This window comes from Macrobrachium rosenbergii, chromosome 54 (genome assembly GCF_040412425.1).
Source record: "Macrobrachium rosenbergii isolate ZJJX-2024 chromosome 54, ASM4041242v1, whole genome shotgun sequence".
Classification (NCBI taxonomy): Eukaryota; Metazoa; Arthropoda; class Malacostraca; order Decapoda; family Palaemonidae; genus Macrobrachium; species Macrobrachium rosenbergii.
The window spans coordinates 51,804,898-51,825,576 of record NC_089794.1 but is presented as its reverse complement, the minus strand read 5'-3'; the positions used below and the strand labels follow the sequence as shown (position 1 = coordinate 51,825,576).

General features: G+C 37.1%; 1 protein-coding gene across 1 annotated transcript in view; it reads right to left on the bottom strand.

The window, feature by feature from the left end:
• LOC136834675 (orexin receptor type 2-like) overlaps positions 1-20,679 on the bottom strand; it is a 417,498-nt gene that overhangs the window by 204,000 nt on the left and 192,819 nt on the right. The window lies entirely within an intron of this gene.

Sequence of the window (20,679 nt, the reverse complement as noted above, 5' to 3'; positions counted from 1 at the left end):
ACTAGAAAACTGACGATACGTAACACATTATTATACGAAAGTAGAAACTAGCAGCCATAAAACACTAGATCAAAAACGGTGTCCTTTTGATGATTCATATCAGCAAATCTTCTTCATTTAGAACAACGGAACTCCTTTAATGCTTTTGTCTTGAGCGTTACTATAACAGAACATATCTGTAGAATTTACTCATCGTGGCATTTTATATCAACGTTTTTAAGTGGCCATCATTTTGCTATTCCGCAATAATCATCGTTTCCCCTAAGAGAATCACAAATCAGGGATAAGGCTCATTTGAATGCCAAAATATAGCTCTCATTTTCCTTTTTTTTTTAATTTTTATTCTTACGAGGGAAAAATTCCATTCGCCGCATTGCGCATTTATTAAGCTTAAACCTTTAATACGAATTCCTTCATATATTCAAAAACTTCATTTCCTTTATCGCGGAGAACGAAATACGAAAGCTGAATTATTACCAGCACAAGATAATTTAAGGAGAAGTGAAATGAAGACGGGAGAGAAAATAATGAAGAAAGTAATTTGATTAAAAGAAACGTTCATGTGTTAGATGAATTCACTTTCTATTAGTGAAATTAATATGTGAAAAGAACAGTCTACATTCAAAGGAGACGAGCGCTAAATAACTGTGGGGGGGAGACAGACATCATGCACAGAACCTCTACCGCTGCTTTCAGGGAAAAAGAAAAACATCCAACTAAACAACTAAATCGAACTCAAACTTTATTATTCTATTCCACGAATACAACGGAAACTTAAAAGAGATGAAATAAACACACAATATAAAAACAAAAATAACACATTAGGCGCGATACCATAAAATGCTTTTATTTAGACTGCACGATTCTGAAATTCTGGATGAAAGTAATAAATTTAAATGCAATTTTTACCTGGGTAATGGAAAATGTAATGATCCAAGAGTTCTAACAAGTGCAAATGTGAACAACTTTAAAACATTTCTGGATAACTGACATTAAGGATAAGGAGAAAATAAGATATATTCCGAACCTTCGTACGTCAGGAAGTATTAGAAGCGAAAGACTATCGTCGTTTTAAACTCCTTCCTCCCTCGTCTTAATCTTTCCCTGTAATTCAAGTACCTCTAATTACAACCAGCCATCAGAGGCATTTAAATGATGAAACCCGAAACAGATATTCAAATACTTAGCGCACGATGCTAATGCAAAACGTTTAAAATAATGCAAATGTAAAATAATCTGGGGACATAACTATGGACGTAGCAGAAACTCGAGCAAAAATTGTCTTTGCTTAACAGTAGATATTGATTTGGGGTGGGGAAATCAGGGGACGAGAGAAATTAAATTTCACTGCACTGCCTCTGAAAAACATCAACTGACCGAAAAGAATTTCGGTGGAAAATTCGATTTATAGTATAATACATATAATGAAGACTCATACATGCGCAAGTTTGTATCATTTCATGTATCAGTTACGAAAGTACAGCCACCTAATATACATGTGATACCGCGAAATTATATAACGAAGTGCTACACGGAAAGTATAAGTTTTATGATGGTTTCATCATAATTAGTTTTATGATTTTTATCAACAGTACTGTTACTGCCAATGTTATAATCATCAGAGACTTAGCCAAAAACAAAAACAAAAAAAGCCTACATTTTAAACTTACACTAGTGAGTTCCTGAAGACTGGCGACCAAGATCATATTCTACTGTTACTAGCAGCACGGTTGAGCTATATCTAGCAGATTAAAAGGTTTCACTGTCGGATACTTGGATTAATAGGTTTATGATAACCTATTTCTTTCCGAAGCACGAAATACTTTAACTAGGAATTCAGATATAATCAGTGATGTAATTTGGTTTTATTGCTTTACTGCCCAAAAATGGCCTCGAAATAGTGTCACATTTGCTCAAAAATCTTTTCTGAGTAGTTGAAAGCCTAGAGTCGGCCTAGACTATATAGCTTCAATTTATTTTTATTAAACTGTATATTGGCTTGCTACCGGCCTCCAATGAAAACTGCCCACACTGGAAAGAAAAGACTATTTGAAAAACACATACTGAGAAAAATATAGTGAAATCATACGCCCGTATCAAATAGCAGTCATGACTGACGGAAGCTCATGCTACTTACCATCTATCAGAGTTTACAATGCAAACAAATCGACCAATCAGAAGAGAGGTAGAAAGTTTCAAGGTATCGGCTGTGGATATATACCGTCAGCTCAAAAACTAACATTGACAGAAGTACTGCTACAGAAGCAGCAACAAGCATTAACTAAGGAACCACAGGCGCTAGGGGTGATAACACCAATTCCTTACTGCAGTAGAGCTAACACAAGACGGCTAACGGAAAACATTTTGGCTTTGGTTTAGATCACAGATACTCTAGTAGTTTAAAATGAGAACTGCCAGCTCGAGTGAGGCTGCTGACCTCTACAGAGGAAAACAATACCTAACACTGGTAGCGCAGCAAAATCTTAATATATATATGTATATATTAAGTATACCTAGAGCCCTAATTACACACGAGGACACTATAGTGTCCGCCACACGAGTCGCACAAACAGTTGCCTCCCATATTATCAAATGGAGCCTTTGCAAACGAGGCAACAGCAGTGTCCCAAGCAGACAACTTCCAAAGGGAACAGATATTTCTGGAGCAGAAATTTTCAAAATATTATACTGACGGTTGCCGCCACTACTGCAAAGCAAAAAAGCGGTGTTTTACCTGATACCTTAGAGTTTTTAATTATAGGAAAAAGGACACTAGTGTCCGCCACCGGAACATGTGAATATATTTGCCTCCCATATTATCAAGAATGGAGCCTTTCACACGAGGCAATTAGCAGTGTCCCAAGCAGACAACTTTGGGCAACAGATATTTGTTGTACGGATGAAACACGTTCGCGGAAACTGTTCGGTTTTGGCCACTCACTCCAAAGCAATGTTTTAAATGGAAGCTTTCACACGTCCACCAGTGTCCGCCACTCTGCCCACTGGCCAGCTTCTCATGCTCAGTTTGACACCCACCATCATCCCATGATGGAAGGAGACGGCCTATCAAGGACAATTTCTGAAGAAGGTGGAGGAGAAGCTGAACACAGAGGACCTCATTTGTGAAATAGAAAAACTACCAGCACTATGGGACCCATCTTGTGAGGGATATGCAAATAAGATAGAAAAGCAGACCTGCTGGAATGCAATAATGGTGAAACTCATTCCTGATTTTGAAGAGAAACCCCTCTCAGAAAAGAAAGAAATACGTAAGTCCTTTATGTTTATTTTTATTTTCTGTTTCATTACATTTAAAAAGTTGCAAGTAATGAATCTATGCTGGGAGCCTTGCCTACAAGTTTATTCATTATTACACACAAAAGTTACCCCATTCCTTTCACCAACCACACACACACCACCACACCATGTCACCACCACCTACCCACACCACCACACCATGTCACCACCACTGGCCCACACCACCACACCATGTCACCACCAGCAAAGCAACAAGTAGAAGCTCTTCGACCCGCCATTCTTCCGACTGAGGTGTGTGAGTGGCCAAACACAAAATTGCCAGGTGGTGTTTGACCAAGATGTCCGACACCGGTGGCAACTAAACATTCATTAATCAGTGAGCTAAGGGCCCTTAGAGCCCTGACGAGGACACTAGTATCTTCACCGGTGTCGGACACTAGTTGCCTTCACACGAGGCAACAGCAGTGTCCCAAGCAGACAACTGGCTGGCAACAGATATTTCGGGTCACAGCAATTAACACGCTAGGACACTGACGGTTGCCGCCACTCACTGCAAAAGCATTGTTTTAAATGGGAAGCTTTCAACGTAGCCACCAGTGTCCGCCACCGCTGCCCACTGGCCAGCTTCTCATGCTCAGTTTGACACCCACCATCATCCCATGATGGAAGGAGACGGCCTATCAAGGACAATTTCTTGAAGGTGGAGGAGAAGCTGAACACGGAGGACCTCATTTGTGAAATAGAAAAACTACCAGCACTATGGGACCCATCTTGTGAGGGATATGCAAATAAGATAGAAAAGCAGAACTGCTGGAATGCAATAATGGTGAAACTCATTCCTGATTTTGAAGAGAAACCCTCTCAGAAAAAGAAAGAAATACGTAAGTCCTTTATGTTTATTTTTATTTTCTGTTTCATTACATGTTCACAAGGCAAGTAAAGAATCTACTGTGCTTCACTATACAAGTTTATTCATTATTACACACAAAAGTTACCCATTCCTGTCACCAATCACACACACACCACCACACCATGTCACCACCACCTACCCACACCACCACACCATGTCACCACCACCTACCCACACCACATGGGCACACCATGTCACCACCAGAGTTTCATGGGCCGTGGCTTCCCGCCATTCTTCCGACTGATAGGTGTGTGCAGGCTCACTAGTTGCCATGCGGTGTCTTGAGCAAGGACACTAGTGTCCGACACCGATGGCGGACACTCACACACCTTGTAGTCGGAAGAATGGCGGGAAACGAAGAACTTCTACTTGTTTTTGCTTTTAAAAAGAAATCGAAGAGGCGTTTTGTAGAGAGGAAGGTGAATGTACACTCGGCAAGGAAAGTGAAGATACAGTTTTTTTAAATCTTCGGACATATATTGCTCAATAATGTGACATCTGGCAACTTTAGAAAGGGGAGGAGCTTCAGTCTTAGTGTGTTGGTTTTTGCTTGACCTCCTATAACTTTCAATCATATTCTATGATTCTGACATCATTGATACTTAAATGCAGTAGTAAGCTTTACAGTATTCGATCAAGTTGTAATTTGCTGCGACAGTTCTGAGCAAAATAAAAATTTTCGACATAACCTACCAATTAACCTTACACAAATGAATGTATGACACCGCAATGAACAGAATGCTTGCATAATCGGAAACGCGATCTTCCATAGTGAAATCAAGAGTTAAATTTAAGCAATGTCCAAGGAAAAACGTGGGGAACAATAAAGGAACGAATGCACTGTTACGATGAGAGAGAGAGAGAGAGAGAGAGAGAGAGAGAGAGAGAGAGAGAGAGAGAGAGAGATTGCTGTTGTGTAAGCCTAGGCCATTTCACAGTATATGTAGAGCTACTCATTTCATTATTTTTTTTTTTAGAGACTGAGCGATACTATATTTGTATAGTATGTTTTAGCAATGGAGAGAGAGAGAGAGAGAGAGAGAAACTGTGGTAATGTCAAGAAACATCCAGTTACTTGTGTTTTCCCGCTGAAAGTGCTCCACACATCATAGAGAACGCTCTTGCAGATTTAAATAGATTTGGTCAACTTACCATAGCTGTCGCAACATTTACTGCCATTAATTCCAGCTGACTTTTAACACCGTGAAATACAAATATGAATGTGTGAAAATTAAAGAAATTATCATTATCTCGTATGATGATGCAATGATAAGCCTGTCCATAACGGAAAACGAGTAAATATTGCCATTCTGATAAATAGTACTACACCGAGATATCCACACACTATCTTTTAGATCTCTATGAACGAAGTCATCTGAGAAATTCTGATTACTTCGGACATGCATGGTGTTTTTAAGTATCTGAACGTTTTTGTTTCGCAGATTTAACATATATGATATAATTTGCATTGTATTTTCACATTCTAGAGTAAATTTACCGAGATTATGTGTTTTCTGTAAGAAAAAATAAAAATTCGATGAACTAAATCTAAAGAAAACTGTATCTTCACTTTTCTTGCCGAGGGAGAGTGTTGTCAGTGTACCTCATGCGGTGCACTGTAGGTACTACATAAAGTTCCATGTAGTGTGCCTTCGGTCTCTAGCTACAACCCCTTTCATTCCTTTTACCGTACCTACCTTCATATTCATCTTACTTTCCACCCTAACAATTGCTTCGACATTATGTTCATCGCTGAATGGCCTCATAGGCCCAAGCGTTTGGCCTTTGGCCTAAATTTTATATTACAATTCCAATTCCGAAAAATAGCGCTAGACCTAGTGTACGATGTGCATTCATGTTAATTAATGACTGAACCAAATAAGCTAATAGACGGAAGACTTTAAAAAGCAAATAAACATAAAGCAAACGGTACATGGTAGAGAAACGCTTGAGGAAAAGCCTCAGAAGAGAGAAAGCCACAATGCAACACGCCACCATAATTGGCAGTTCATAAAGGTGCAACCCCAGGGTAGCGATTAAGGGGAGACCTTTATCTAGGACCGGAAAATAGGAGATTGAGAATATGCAAATGTCATCATATTGCGAAGGCTCACACCCTCTCTGTAAGGGAGAACAAAAGATAGCACTTTCAGACATTTCTTAGATTTGGGGAACAAATAAGAACCTCTGATAGTTATATTTAGCGCTCAAAACCGAACAGTATATAAGAAGGTCATTCGAAGATGTCTCTTTTTCTTCTGTTCTTCCTTTCTTACGTCATATCGTCGTCATTGGCCATAAACCAGTTAGTGCTGCATATTTATTAAGAGACATCGACGCTATTTTTTGGAACGGAAAATGATTCAGACGTCAAATACGGAAGCAGCAAAACTTTTACTGATTGTAGAAAAATAGAAAAGTGAAATAAATAAATGTCTGCTGCACCCTGTGTCGATTCTGACCACTGAAATGATTTATGAGCTGCACGAACAGCTCCATCGATCCTGTCGGCATTGAAGGAAAGTTACTCAAATAAAATATAAAACCTACAGCATTTTAGGCAGACAGTTTCAATCCGTTCAGACGTGATCGGATTCCGATTCATATTGCAGGGTCCTCGTTTCTACCTAGATACTTTTCACAGCGCAAAAAGAGAGGCTCGAAAATCTAACACAGTAACAGTTATTATAAAGTGGAGTTTTTTTTTTCATTGAAGAAAGCTTTTCCCTCTCGCGTGCTTGTTATGAAATTACATTAGGAATTGGATGAAAAAGATGTCAACATCGTTTGTTTGTGAGTTTTACTGAAAAAGCCGTTTGATAATGAAAATATGAAAGACCACTTGCTTTATTATAGATTCTTCTGTTCTGAGTACGTAACTGCTGGATCAGCATAATGTCGACAGACATAAGAAATAAAACGTTAATATATATATATATATATATATATATATATATATATATATATATATATATATATATATATATATATATATATGGCGCAAAATACACGTACAAACGCTATATATATATATATATATATATATATATATATATATATATATATATATATATATATATATATATATATATATATGTAGAATCTACTGGTCACTTTTACAGACACATATGTAATTCTAATAGCCAAATGCCTCTTATTCTCGAATTCTTCGCTTTTTGATATGCTTGTAACTACGAAGCCGAAAATATCCAGACGGAAGAAACTGAAGAGCTGTGAATGGCGGTCGCGAGAATCGAACCCGCGTTACCATATTCACAAGGAGGTCACGTTTCGATTCTCGCGACCGCCATTCACAGGCTCTTCAATTTCTTCCGTCTGATATTTTCGGCTTCGTAGTTACAAGCATATCCAAAAAGCGCGAAGAATTCGAGAAGTTAAGAGGGCATTGTGGCTATTAGAATTACACACACACACACACACACACACATATATATATATATATATATATATATATATATATATATATATATATATATATATATATATATATATATATATATATATATAAATATGCAATTACAAACGCTATATATATATATATACATATATATATATATATATATATATATATATATATATATATATATATATATATATATGGTGCAAATACACATATAAACGATATATATATATATATATATATATATATATATATATATATATATATATATATATATATATATATATATATAACGTTTGTGTGTATTTGTGCACACATACATTAGAATATTACATTATTACACACACACACACATATATATATATATATATATATATATATATGTGTGTGTGTGTGTGTGTGTAAAAGTAAATAAATACATTTGAGTCTGCTATATATATATAATATATATATATATATATATATGTGTGTGTGTATATATATATATATACATATATATATATATATATATATAATGTATTTATATGTATATATATATACATACATATATATATATATATATATATATATATATATATATATATATATATATATATATATTATTATGATTAGCAAGAATTCGCAGCAAATTGCCTCCCCTCTCCTTTGTTGTTGTTGGTTGTTTTGTCGTGTTTCATTTATATTCTTAAACTGATCGCAGGGTCAAATTTCATGATACTCGACAGCCTCTTTAATCAGATGCAAAAAGCAAGAGGGAACCAGTATATTCAAATCATAAATACAATAAACCCGCCGGATAACGCATCCCTAATTCGCACAGCCTGCGATGCTTCATTAATTCCATTTACAACGCAAATTGCACGAGTAACACGAGTACTTTCGACCGAACGAATACTTCCAACTTAGTGTACCTTCCGCAGTGCCATGGCAAATGCCGAGACGTAAATTCAGAGAATGAAGCAAATACGTCATATATTTGTAATGCTGTTTATGTTTTGTTAACAGGCATTAATAATCATGTTCAATTCACAGCAATATAAGTAGACAAAGTAAACTGTATTTACACATTAAGCTAATTACTACTCTGTTTTTTTAATATGCAATGAAGATCAGTAGAAATAAATGTCTGTTACTTTTAATTACATGAGTGTCAATGATTCCTGTGGGCACCAAAAGAGTTAGAAGACCTATGCCTACTTGGATGAGAACTAAGAGATGATAGGCAGGAGATGAGTGGCGATTTGTAAAAGTGAAAGCACAGGAAAGACGCAAGGCAGAATTTCTCAGTTTGCTTTTTCATAGTATTGGATGAAATGATGATGATGATGATGATGATGAAGATGATGAGTGATTAATGGTGGAAGAATGGAAGGTACTGAATGCAGGATACCTGCCAAGGATCTGAAAACGTAGGTATCCAAGGAGGCAAAATTTGGGATACATTGCGTGGCTGTTGAGCTAATTCCTATTTATGGAAGTGATCAGAACAAAACTGTTTTATTACTGTTCAGTCATGTGGAGAGACTAAATAACAAAATGTTGGGTAAAGTCTGTACAGTTTCAAACACAGCCTTTAATTTACAATCATTGAACTACAACCCTCATACATCCATTCATCCACAACCTCCACCCTCAGCCTTTCATCTACAAGTTTTTATTGGTCAGAGGAAGGGGTCTGAATAGGTTTTGGGTGGATGGGGAGGCAGAGGTACTAGAATGAAGGGGCCTTAGAATGCATGTAAGATATGGTAGCGTTGTGTGTGTCTGTAGGAAGGGGTCGATGTACTGCTGATGAACATTCTGGCTAGATATACAAAGCAAATGAAGTTGTGTTTTTCTGCACAGTGTTTCACGCTTGGTTTCCCCAATGGAGGTAGTGCCATCAGTGCACCTCATGTGATGCACTGTAGGCATTACTTAAGGTTCTTTGCAACATCCCTTCGACCCCCCTAGCTGCAACCTCTTTCGTTCCTTTTTCTGTATCTCCGTTCACATTCTCTTTCTTCCATCTGACTTTCTACCTTCTCCTGACAATTCATTCATAGTCCAGCTGAAAAAGGTTTTCCTCCTGTTATGCCTTTAAAGCCTTCTTACTGTCAGTTTCCTTGTCAGTGCTGAATGACCTCATAGGTCCCAGTCCTTGGCCTTTGGCCTAAATTCTATATTCCAATTCCAGTTCCTTGCTCTTGATTCAACAGTTAACGGATTAACGTAACAACCAGAAATTTTGTTCAATCTGTGCCAGAAAAAGTAGCCTGTGTAGTGTAGTCAACAAACAACTACTACAGTTAATGAATGAGGAAAATATCACAAGGAAGGGAGAAAGAGATTGACCTACCTCTGTAAACATCAGGAGTCAGATTGATGATGAGGGGAGCCGAGAGGTTGACTGTGTCATCGTCGTACGTCGTGTGGGATCTGGAAGACGTCGGTGCTCCTCCTAGGCTGTTGTACAGATGGGTCATCAGTGTCGTCGTGTAAACACCTATGGTCGTGATCGTCGACGACGTGGGTGGCGGAGCGATGGTTGTAGTGATTTCTGAAGGTGAGAAGAAGTTTCTTACTTAGAATTACCCTTCCTCACACCATGGAGTGCTCAGTAATATTCTTACAGGATCCCAAGGCAACACAGTGAAGACTCAGAACGGCCTAAGCTGTTATTCCCAGACTACTGTATGAGCTGAGTGCAAGAGAATTTCTTCTATTACACAAGCACACACGAGTCGCTCTTAGGGTATAAAATGCCAGTCTTTGACAAAGGGTTTTGGAAATTATTATCAAGTCCAAAGTTCCTTAGAAGTTCAGCTGTGTCTTACTATGTAGGTTAACTTTCTTATCACTTGCTTTCACAATTTAACACTTACTCTGCATGATAATAGAAATTGTAATTCCAGTCTATGTATATATATTTGTATGTAGTGGGCTTTATTGTACCCCAGTGGATCTAAGCAAAGGGGCATTCTAATTTCAAGAAAAAAGTTTTGTCAATATATTTGTTTTCTTCTGTCGCCTGATTTTGTCGCTGATATCATTAACACATTAGGACAACAGTTTAACATTTTGAATAAATCAGTTAATCGCTGGATTAAAGCAAGTTGAAGGATGGAAGAAAAGTAATGTCACAATCAAACATCGGAAGGAAAAACTTAAAAATCCACAAGACAGTGAATGTTAGCCTTAGAAGACAGAACGTCATACAAGGAGAAAGAAAGTCCTAACCTCTTAAAGTTGTGGTGTAGGAGCCTTGACCTTCCTTGTTTCTTATCGAGCAAGTGTAGCGCCCGAAATCCCCTGGAGTAAGTTTTCTAATCTGCAAAGTCATATTATGCCTGGGAAAGAAGGAACATTATGTGGAAAATTAATGAACTGGGTTCCAGTCATATGCATTCAGATGGGAGCAACAAGCAACATCTTACTTTCCACCCTCTCCTGACACTTGATTCATAGTGCAACTGCAAAAGGTTTTCCTCCCATAACACCTTTCAGACCTTCTTACTGTCAATTTCCATTTCAGCGCTGAATAACCTCAAAGGTCCCAGCGCTTGGCCTTTGGCATAAATTTCATATTCCATTCCATTCCATTTCTCCATTTGTATTCAACATATAGTACACACTTGAATTCTGCAAAGGAAAATTGATCTGTAATCTCTTCAAGTCCAACATTGGCTTGTGCTGTCTCTTCCCAAGCCTCAGGGTGCGCCCACTCTACCGTAGGCTACTTAACTCGCACACATCACAAAGGTGGGAATACAGGTTAACAGCTTATTGGAAGTTTGACCAGTGCTTCATGTGATTATCCAGCATTGGTCAAAGAATTGTTCTCCACTTACAGTAGTTGACTTTTTTCAACCTGAATGTGATATGCGATAAGATGCTGACATATGTTTATGACTGTAGTGTGGATGCACCCTTAGCATATGCTCTGGTTACCTTGCTGATCTCTACGCTTTTAACTCCTCTATTCTCCCACTTACTGTTTCCATTCTTTATCTATCCAAATTAGCAATCATTGCCCTATCTTCCTGATATTATTCACCATTTACTTCAGCAACTTTCTCATCGTACTTACCTTACAGCTCACTAGTTTTAGCAGTTTTTCAGTGACCTTAATCAGTATTGTACCCTCACATATGTTTACCTTCACACAATGTTCCACCTTCACCTCTTGTTCTTTCTTTGACTTCTAGCATCACTCTCTGTGTGAACATATTAAACTGCCATGGAGACAAATACTTGGTCAGATCCAAACCAGACATTCTCCTGTCTATATATTCTTTTGCCTCTGTATTGCGTCTGTCATTAAAACTTTTAATTGGTATCAACAACTTATCTTATGTAATACTGTACTATACAATCCTATTTATCAGCTCTGTCACTAATTTTTTTGTAGGTTCATGTATGCCACATACAGTATTTTCCTCATACTTCTTTTATATCATGACTGTTTCTTAGTAAACAAAGGATTCACACAAACACTTCCTTTTTTAAACTAACAGACATTTGAATGTTCAAAATCCCTTATCATCATAACCATTAATTCACTGCAACTGGAGGTATTGATTTATACATTATATTATTCGAATATAACTAACACTCAATAATGTGCAGTAAATGCTGACTCTCGGGAAGTTAATGAAAACTTACGTGTAAGGTGGATGTCCATCCTGTATAGTATTGGTGAAGTATTCTTCCGTGAGACGTCGTAGTCCCAAATGATTCTCCAGGATCCACATGACATTAGGAGCTGGGAAAGCCGCGTAGAGACAAGTCAGGCTCACTGCCTGCCCAAGATGGGCCCAGATTTGGCTGCCAGGGCCCCTGACCTTAGGCGCGAAGTACACGTTCAAGACGACTCTTTTGCTCTTCGATGGCGGATAGCCATTGCTTGCAATGCAAATGTATCCCCCAGTGGTCTGGTGGTTTACATGTTCCAGTATAAGCTTTCTTTTCTCCCAGCTTTGAACTGAGGGACAGAGAAGTTGGAATTGTAAAAATTGCTTTTTAGTAACAATTGTGGGTAACAGTGAAAAGAAGTTGCACATGCTATTTACACGAGTCCTGGCCTACTTGAAAGCAGATCAAAGATATAATTCAACAGGGATGCATCCTAACCTAACCTATACAAGAACACTGTTGCCTGTCTTGTCCAAAGTGGGGCTTTGCCCCCTCTGGACACTGCACCCCAATGTGACAACATACAAAGCATAATAACGTGTACAGAATCATCCAGCAATATTACCCAGTTATGCATGCTAAAAATATGACTACAATATATATATATATATATATATATATATATATATATATATATATATATATATATATATATATATATATACTGTATATATATATATATATATATATATATATATATATATATATATATATATATATATATATATATATATATATATATATATACTGTATGTATAACTGGCAATGCTATAATAGTGAAACAACGGAGTGGTTACAGGGCCTTCGACAGTCTGCTAGTAAAGGACTATGTGCTTGAAAGGCCTGGCTACCACGCTGTTCTTTCACTTCTCTTTGTGGCATTTGTTTTGTTTATATATATATATATATATATATATATATATATATATATATATATGTATATATATATATAGCATATATATATATATATATATATATATATATATATAATATATAATCTGTATATGTATTTGGGTGTATATAAATAGTGGCATAGTGCCAAGTAAAAATTAAGTGTGTACATGAAATTTGCTGCACTATTTTTCATCACCTAAACTTGAGAAGTCTGTTTGCTTGTTACCTAAATATTTGCAACAGACCTTTATTATTCCGATCTGATTACCTTGTACCTACCTTCACCCTTAAAGAATTCTTTGTTTTTATTTTACCAACAAAACTTGACAAATATCAATACTAGTATACTGCAGATGTCTTCAGCGTCCTAGGTCACACTCCTAGTAATAAAGATGGGAAAAATGATTCCTTCCATGTAACTGGCCTGTATCAAAACTTTCCACAGGCCTTTACAAAAGTTTTAATTAAGTTATCTCTACACGACCCTAGAGCTGACGAAATGAACAGGAAGTTTCCGTCTGTGATGCAAATGATATATGCATTGAGGGCTACAGTTTCAATGATCAAAGTTACAACTTTTCTAACTAAGGGTATAATTAGGTTTCTTTTCTTTTGCACTGCTTAATTCAAAACCTAATTGATGATGTCCCCGCTGTAACACTATCTAAGAATAGAATAGAATAGAATTTAGACCAAAGGACAAACTCTGGGACCTATGAGGTCATTCAGCTCTGAAAGGGAAATTGTGAGTAGCAAGGTTTGAAGTATAAAAGGAGGAAAAGTATACGTCAGTTTAACCAGACCACTGAGCTGATTAACAGTTCTCCTAGGGCTGGTCCGAAGGATTAGATTAATTTTACGAAACCTTTGCAGTTGCAAATATGAAACATTTGTTAGGAGAATCAGAAGGTGGAAAGTAAGATGGAAGAATGAGAATATGGATGGAGGTATAGTGAAAAGAGTGAAAGGAGTTGCTGCGAGGGGCCATGGATGTGACACTGCAAAGAACCTGAAGTTTTGGCACTATATATCTGTTATGCTTTCTGCTCATAAAGAATCAAAGTGGGCCAACTTGCTATACTAATAGTGGCTTTTAATACTCTGAAAGGCCATAAATAGGCCTATTTCTGTAGTATCGACTGTACCCTCGACTTGTAAATAGTATTAAGGAGCCTTGTAAGAGGAGCACCGTAGCGGGGTGGTGCCGTCAGCGCACCTCACGTTGAGCACTGCAGGCAATGCATGAGAGTCTGCAGCTTCGGCCCCTAGCTGCAACGTCTTTCAATCCTCTTACTGTACCTCTGTTCATATTCCTTTTCTTCCTTCTGACTATCCACCCTCTCTAACAATTATTTCATAGTGCAACTGCGAGGTTTTCCTCCTGCTACGCCTTTCAAACCTTTCTACTCTAAACTTTCCTTTCAGCGCTGAATAGCTTCCTAGGTCCCAGCGCTTGGCCATTGGTTCAAATTATACATTATTTTCTATTCTGTTCTTGAAGGAGGTGACGCAGAGGGAAAGCTGAAGTAATATAAAAGCTCCTCGCATCTAATTTGATATTTAAATAGCCTCTTAGAATTGAAATGAATTGAACTGAATTGAATATAGAATTTAGGACAAAGGCCAAGTACTGGGATCTATGAAGTTATTCAGCGCTGAAACGGAAATTGACAGGAAAAGGTTTGAAAGGTGTAACAGGAGGAAAACCTCCCAGTTTCACTATGAATCAACTGCTAGGAGAGGGTGGAAAGTAAGATGAAAGAAAGAGAATATGAAAGGAAGTACAGTAAAAGGAACCGAAGCGGTTGCAGCTAGAGGCCGGGGCACACTGCAAGGAACCTTAAGTAATGCCTACATTGCACCGCATGAGGTGCACTGACGGCACTACCCCTACGGAGAATATATAGCAACTGAATAAAACTTTTGGACAAAAGACAGTCTCAAGAATAGTTTTATGCCACAAGACTTTGCCAGAGATCTCTCAGTATGAACCTTAAAACAATCATAACTGTAAAAACATTTGGTGTCATCAGCGAATCGCATTGCCCATTAACCAAACTTTATCACCATTTTTCAATATAACTTTATCATCATTTATCAATATAACTTTATCGTCATTTGTCAATATACTTTATCGTCATTTGTAAGTATAACTTTATCATCATATGTCATTATACGTTATCATATGTCAAGTATACTTTATCATCATTTTCAGTATAAATTTATCACCATTTGTCAGTGTAAATTTATCATCATTTGTCAATATAATTTTATCATTTGTCAATATAATTTTTTTCATCATTTGTCAATATAACTTTATCATCATACGTCAATATACTTTATCATTTGTCAGTAATTATTTATCATCATTTATCAATATAACTTTATCATCATTTGCCAATAAAACTTTTATCATCATTTGTCAATATAACTTTATTATTTGTCATAACTTTATCATTTGTCAATATAAGTTTATCATTTGTCAATATAATTTATCATCATTTGTCAATATACTTTGGCATAATTTGTCAATATCACTTTATCGTTTGTCAACATAACTTTACCATCATTTGTCAATATTACGCCAGGTAAATTTTCACCAATCAGTCAATCGTCATTTGCCGAAGAACAGGGGAAAGACGAACGCACATTGAGGTCAGTTTGGCCTGGAGAAATTCCAAGATTCAGCAGCCCTCATCTCCTGAACAAGTGAACTCTTTTATTACCAGAAAATAAATATGATTGAATTGAATTGAATATAGAATTTAGGCCAAGGGGCAAGCACTGGGACCTAAGAGGTTATTCAGCACTGAAACGGAAATTGACAGTAAGAAGGTCTGACAGGTGTAACAGGAGGAAACCTTTGCAGTTGCACTATGAATAATTGTTAGGAGAGGGTGGAAAGTAAGATGTAAGAAAGAGAATGTGAAAGGAGGTATAGTAAAAGGAACGAAGGGGGTTGCGGGTAGGGGACGAGGGCACGCTGCAAAGAACCCTAAGCAATGCCTACAGTGCACCGCATGAGGTGCACTGACGGTACTACCCCTCTACGGGGGAAAAATAAATATGTACGAAGAATTACTATGCAGTTTTCGTAACTGGGATGGCGTTTTGGAAAGAACTGTTTGCTTATTGTTCCCGGCTAATGCAATCCGCTAAATCCATTTATCATCCAACCGAAGATTTAAAATGTTTCCAGTTATGTAAATACTCGATTGCATATTTAATGTCCTCAGCCCCATTCTTTATGAGTTTTATTCATTGCAAAAATATTCATTTTCCTTTCCCTTTGCATGCACAACGACAATATGGAATAAAATTATGTCATATCAAAAGATGGGTGGGAGTATGGGTAACACTAGTGGCTGAAAAAACTACACGTTACTACAACTTGCAACAGATCTATGGGGCCTGGTGTGAGCAGCAAGAGATTTTATATGTATATATATGTGTATATATATGTATATGTATATATATATATATATATATAAAACTATTGCATGTATGTTTAATATATATATATATATATATATATATATATATATATATATATATATAATATATATATAACTATTGCATGTATGTTTAATGTATTTTTAATATATATATATATATATATGTATATGTTTATTATATTTAAAAAAATATATGTATACATATATATGCATGTGTATGTATACATTACATACGCAAGGTCAATTATTTTAATCAATCAAAAGAGAAGAAATAAACACCAATTACGCGCAAACCAAAAGAAACAAAAAAGGCAAATATAAAAAAATCAAGAAAAGAAATAAGCATCCAACCATAACCTCACCGTACGTGGAGGAATTGAGCCTGATCCGACTGTAGTCTTCTCTGAACCACTTGTAGGAAGGGGTTGGGGTTCCGTGGGCGGAGCAGCTGAGGACTGCTTTCATTCCCTCCATCACCCACAGCTCCTCGTCTCTGTCGTCCAACACTGGCGGTTCTGGAAGGACAATGTTTCTATATATATATATATATATATATATATATATATATATATATATATATATATATATATATATATATATATATATATAGTCTTACTGGTCACTTTTTAATAAATACTTATTGTATTAGCCACAATGTTCTTCTTATCTTTCCAATTCTTCATGCTTTTGATACACACATGTCAATATTAAAGTTTTAGATCCAAGTGTTAGAAATTCAAGGCACTAAGATGTCCGGTAACGGAAACGAACCCGCAGATTTCTTGCACTTGGATCTAAGGTTTTGCAGTGTCAAGCATATCCAAAAAATGCAAAAAATTTGATAAGTTAAGAGGGCATTGTGGCTATTGCAATTACACACACACACACACACACATTATATATATAGATAAATACACATACAAACACACACACACCTGTATATATGTGTGTGTATGTATGTATGTATGTATGTATGTATGTATGTATGTAGCCTATGTATGTATGTATGTATGTATGTATGTATGTATATATGTATGTATGTGCACACACACACACACACATACTGCCAGACATTAACTCACAAATAATCCATTAGTATTGAATGCACTCTACCTTGGTATAACTCACACTGCAAGGGAATTAATGTTATAATAATAAGTCCCCTAACCTGACAGGATTCGAACCTGTGCCTTTTAGGGTTAGAAGCAAGAAGCCAGTGAGCATGTGCACTCAGCCATCAAGAGAACTCTAAACTGCTTTCAACAATGGTGAAAATTTTCCCATCAAATTGATGTTCTGGGACCAGACACGAAATCAACCTAGATTTTGTGTCCCTTAGTTTGCAAGAGCATAAGCTTTTATCCTAATTAGGAGTTATACCATAAGTGGGAAGTGCTGTCAGTGCACAACATGCGGTGCACTGTAGGCATTACTTCAGGTTCTTGGCAGTGTACCTTTCATTTCTATTACTGTACCTCCGTTCGCATTCTCTTGCTTCCATCTTAATTTCCACCCTCTCTTATCAGCTGTTTCATAGTGCAACTGCGAGGTTTTCCTCCAGTTACACCTTTCAAACCTTTCTACTGTCAAGTTCAGTTTCAGCGCTGAATGACCTCATAGGTCCCAGCGCTTAGCCATCAGTCTGAATTCTATATTCTGTTCTATTTTATGGGGATTTGGTACTGAGGAATACATAGTTAGAAGAAAAGTCGCCTTTCAGATTATCTTTTCGTGCTATAAGTCTTAATCCTGGTGAACACAGGGAAATACTTAAAAGATCAGATTCTGAAATCTCGCCAGATTTCATCAACTCCTTTGAGCAAAGGAAGAAGAAGACTCAAGCAAAGCAGCAGTAGTAGTAGTAGTAGTAGTAGTAGTAGTAGTAGTAGTAGTAGTAGTAGTAGTAGTAGTAGTAGCCTTATAACGGCCCCACCATCTCCGTTTCGATGAACAAAAATCACGCAATAACAATGAAGGCGAGATTAGTTACAGTTTGCACGAAATACAATAATGAAACTCCTCGAGGCACTGCACTCTCATCAGTGTTGCTTGGATTAAGGGTTCGATATCCCATTGCAAATTGATATTCACGTAATGGTTATAGATTCCCCATTTCAGCTTCGAGGCTCCTATTTTATATTTCGTAATAATCTCACTGGGTAATATCCCTGCAGTTTATTCATGCAATTATTGCATTTCAAAGTTAATTGCATATGCTTTAGGTGTACCTTTTTTAATGTCAGTATTACTTACTAATCCTGTCATTGACTACTTTATTCTGTTCTTTTTTGTTTTACTCTGTACAAGCATTTGATGCCCTTAAACTGTCTTTACAATTCATAGAAACATTTATTATTATTATTATTATTATTATTATTATTATTATTATTATTATTATTATTATTATTATTATTATTATTATTATTATTATAACAACATGCTTTCTCAGCTCCATTCATTCCCTTACCGAGCAACAAAGGTGGAAACGAGGCTTTCGTAATCAAACCATTCTCTTGAGCTAACATAACAAAGAACTCTTAAGCAAGCAGCGCTACTTGAAAGAAGTCAGTCCTTATGAGGCAGGATCTCTGTATGAAACTCAGAATGTCTAATGTCTACAGAACTACATAAACCAGGTCTGTCCTTATGAAGACAGGATCTCTGTATGAAACCCAGAATGTCTAATGTCTACAGAAACTACACAAACCAGGTCAGTCCTTATGAAGACAGGACCTGTGTGAAACCCAGAATGTCTAATGCCACAGAAACTAAGCAACCCAGGGAAGCAAATAAACCCCCTTGGCTCCCCGCGTACCTACAACATTCAAGAACCCGTGGATGGACGTCGGGGGCAGAGTGTTTATGTTGCAAGTGTAGTATCCGTGGTCCTTGATAGTGACGTTGGTGATTGTGAGGATCCAGGTCGACCTCTGCTCTCTCTGCACGGACATCCGGGGGTCCCTGATGATCACAGCTTCGCCCATCGACAGGACGATGTTGGTCACTTTTTTCATCCAAGCCACCTGGCTTGGGGAGAGCAGGTGGCATGAATCGTAAAAATAACAAGAATAAAGATGATAATAATAAATGGAAACCTCTGTTCCACAGGAAATGGAAAACCCCCTCTCCAGTATATAGAAAACCCTACTTTGTTGTAAACTGAATGCTCTTCTTTACAGTAGATGGGCAGCCCTGATCTATAGGAATCGGAAAGCCCCATTCTACAGCAAATAGAAAGACTACTCTACAGTACAGTGAAAGCCTTCTCTACAGCAAAAGGGCAGCCCTACTCTTTAGGAACTGGAAAACCCCTTTCCAGTATACAGAAACCCCTACTTTGTGGTAAGAAACCCCTACTTTGTGGTAAACTGAATACCCTTCTCTACAGCAAAAAGGGGAAAACTGTTCTACAGTACAGTGAAAGCCTTCTCTACAGTAAATGGGAAGCCCCTTCTCCAGTATATAGAAAACCCAACTATTCAGGAAACTGAATGCCCTTCACTACAGCATTTAACATAATGCAAAACTTGGCAAGAATTTAATGAGCTAGATTTCAGAAAGTAAAGAATGGTACCAACCCACAAGTGTATGGACTACAAAAGAATTCGTCATTTAGATGTGGTCATATTAAGGACACAGTAAACAGAACAGAAAATTTCTAGTAGCACAACTACATAAATGTGAATTCCTGTAAGATTATTCAGATGGTTGAAAGTTTGGAAAACTGACCTTGTAATCGCCAGGTGTTTGCACAAAACAGGTCAGTCATGCCGTTTGTCCCAAATTGACTGTCACAGTTTGAATCGGCAGGCCATAGTGAGATTCTGCAGAAGGAGAAGAACTACTTAAGGTTCTAACAGAATAGCTACAAAATATACCATATTTAGAGTAGATTATTCCCTAATCAACCTACGACAATGACCAAGTTACCACAGTGGAAGTCCCGTTGTATGAGATAGTGTTTCTTTGCTACTAGCAGCTTAGGCTGATTAGCGTTTTGCTATTTTGCATCTAGTTGCTTTGACTTACTGCTGTGTTTTTTAGCACATTAAAGAGTGTTGTCGCAT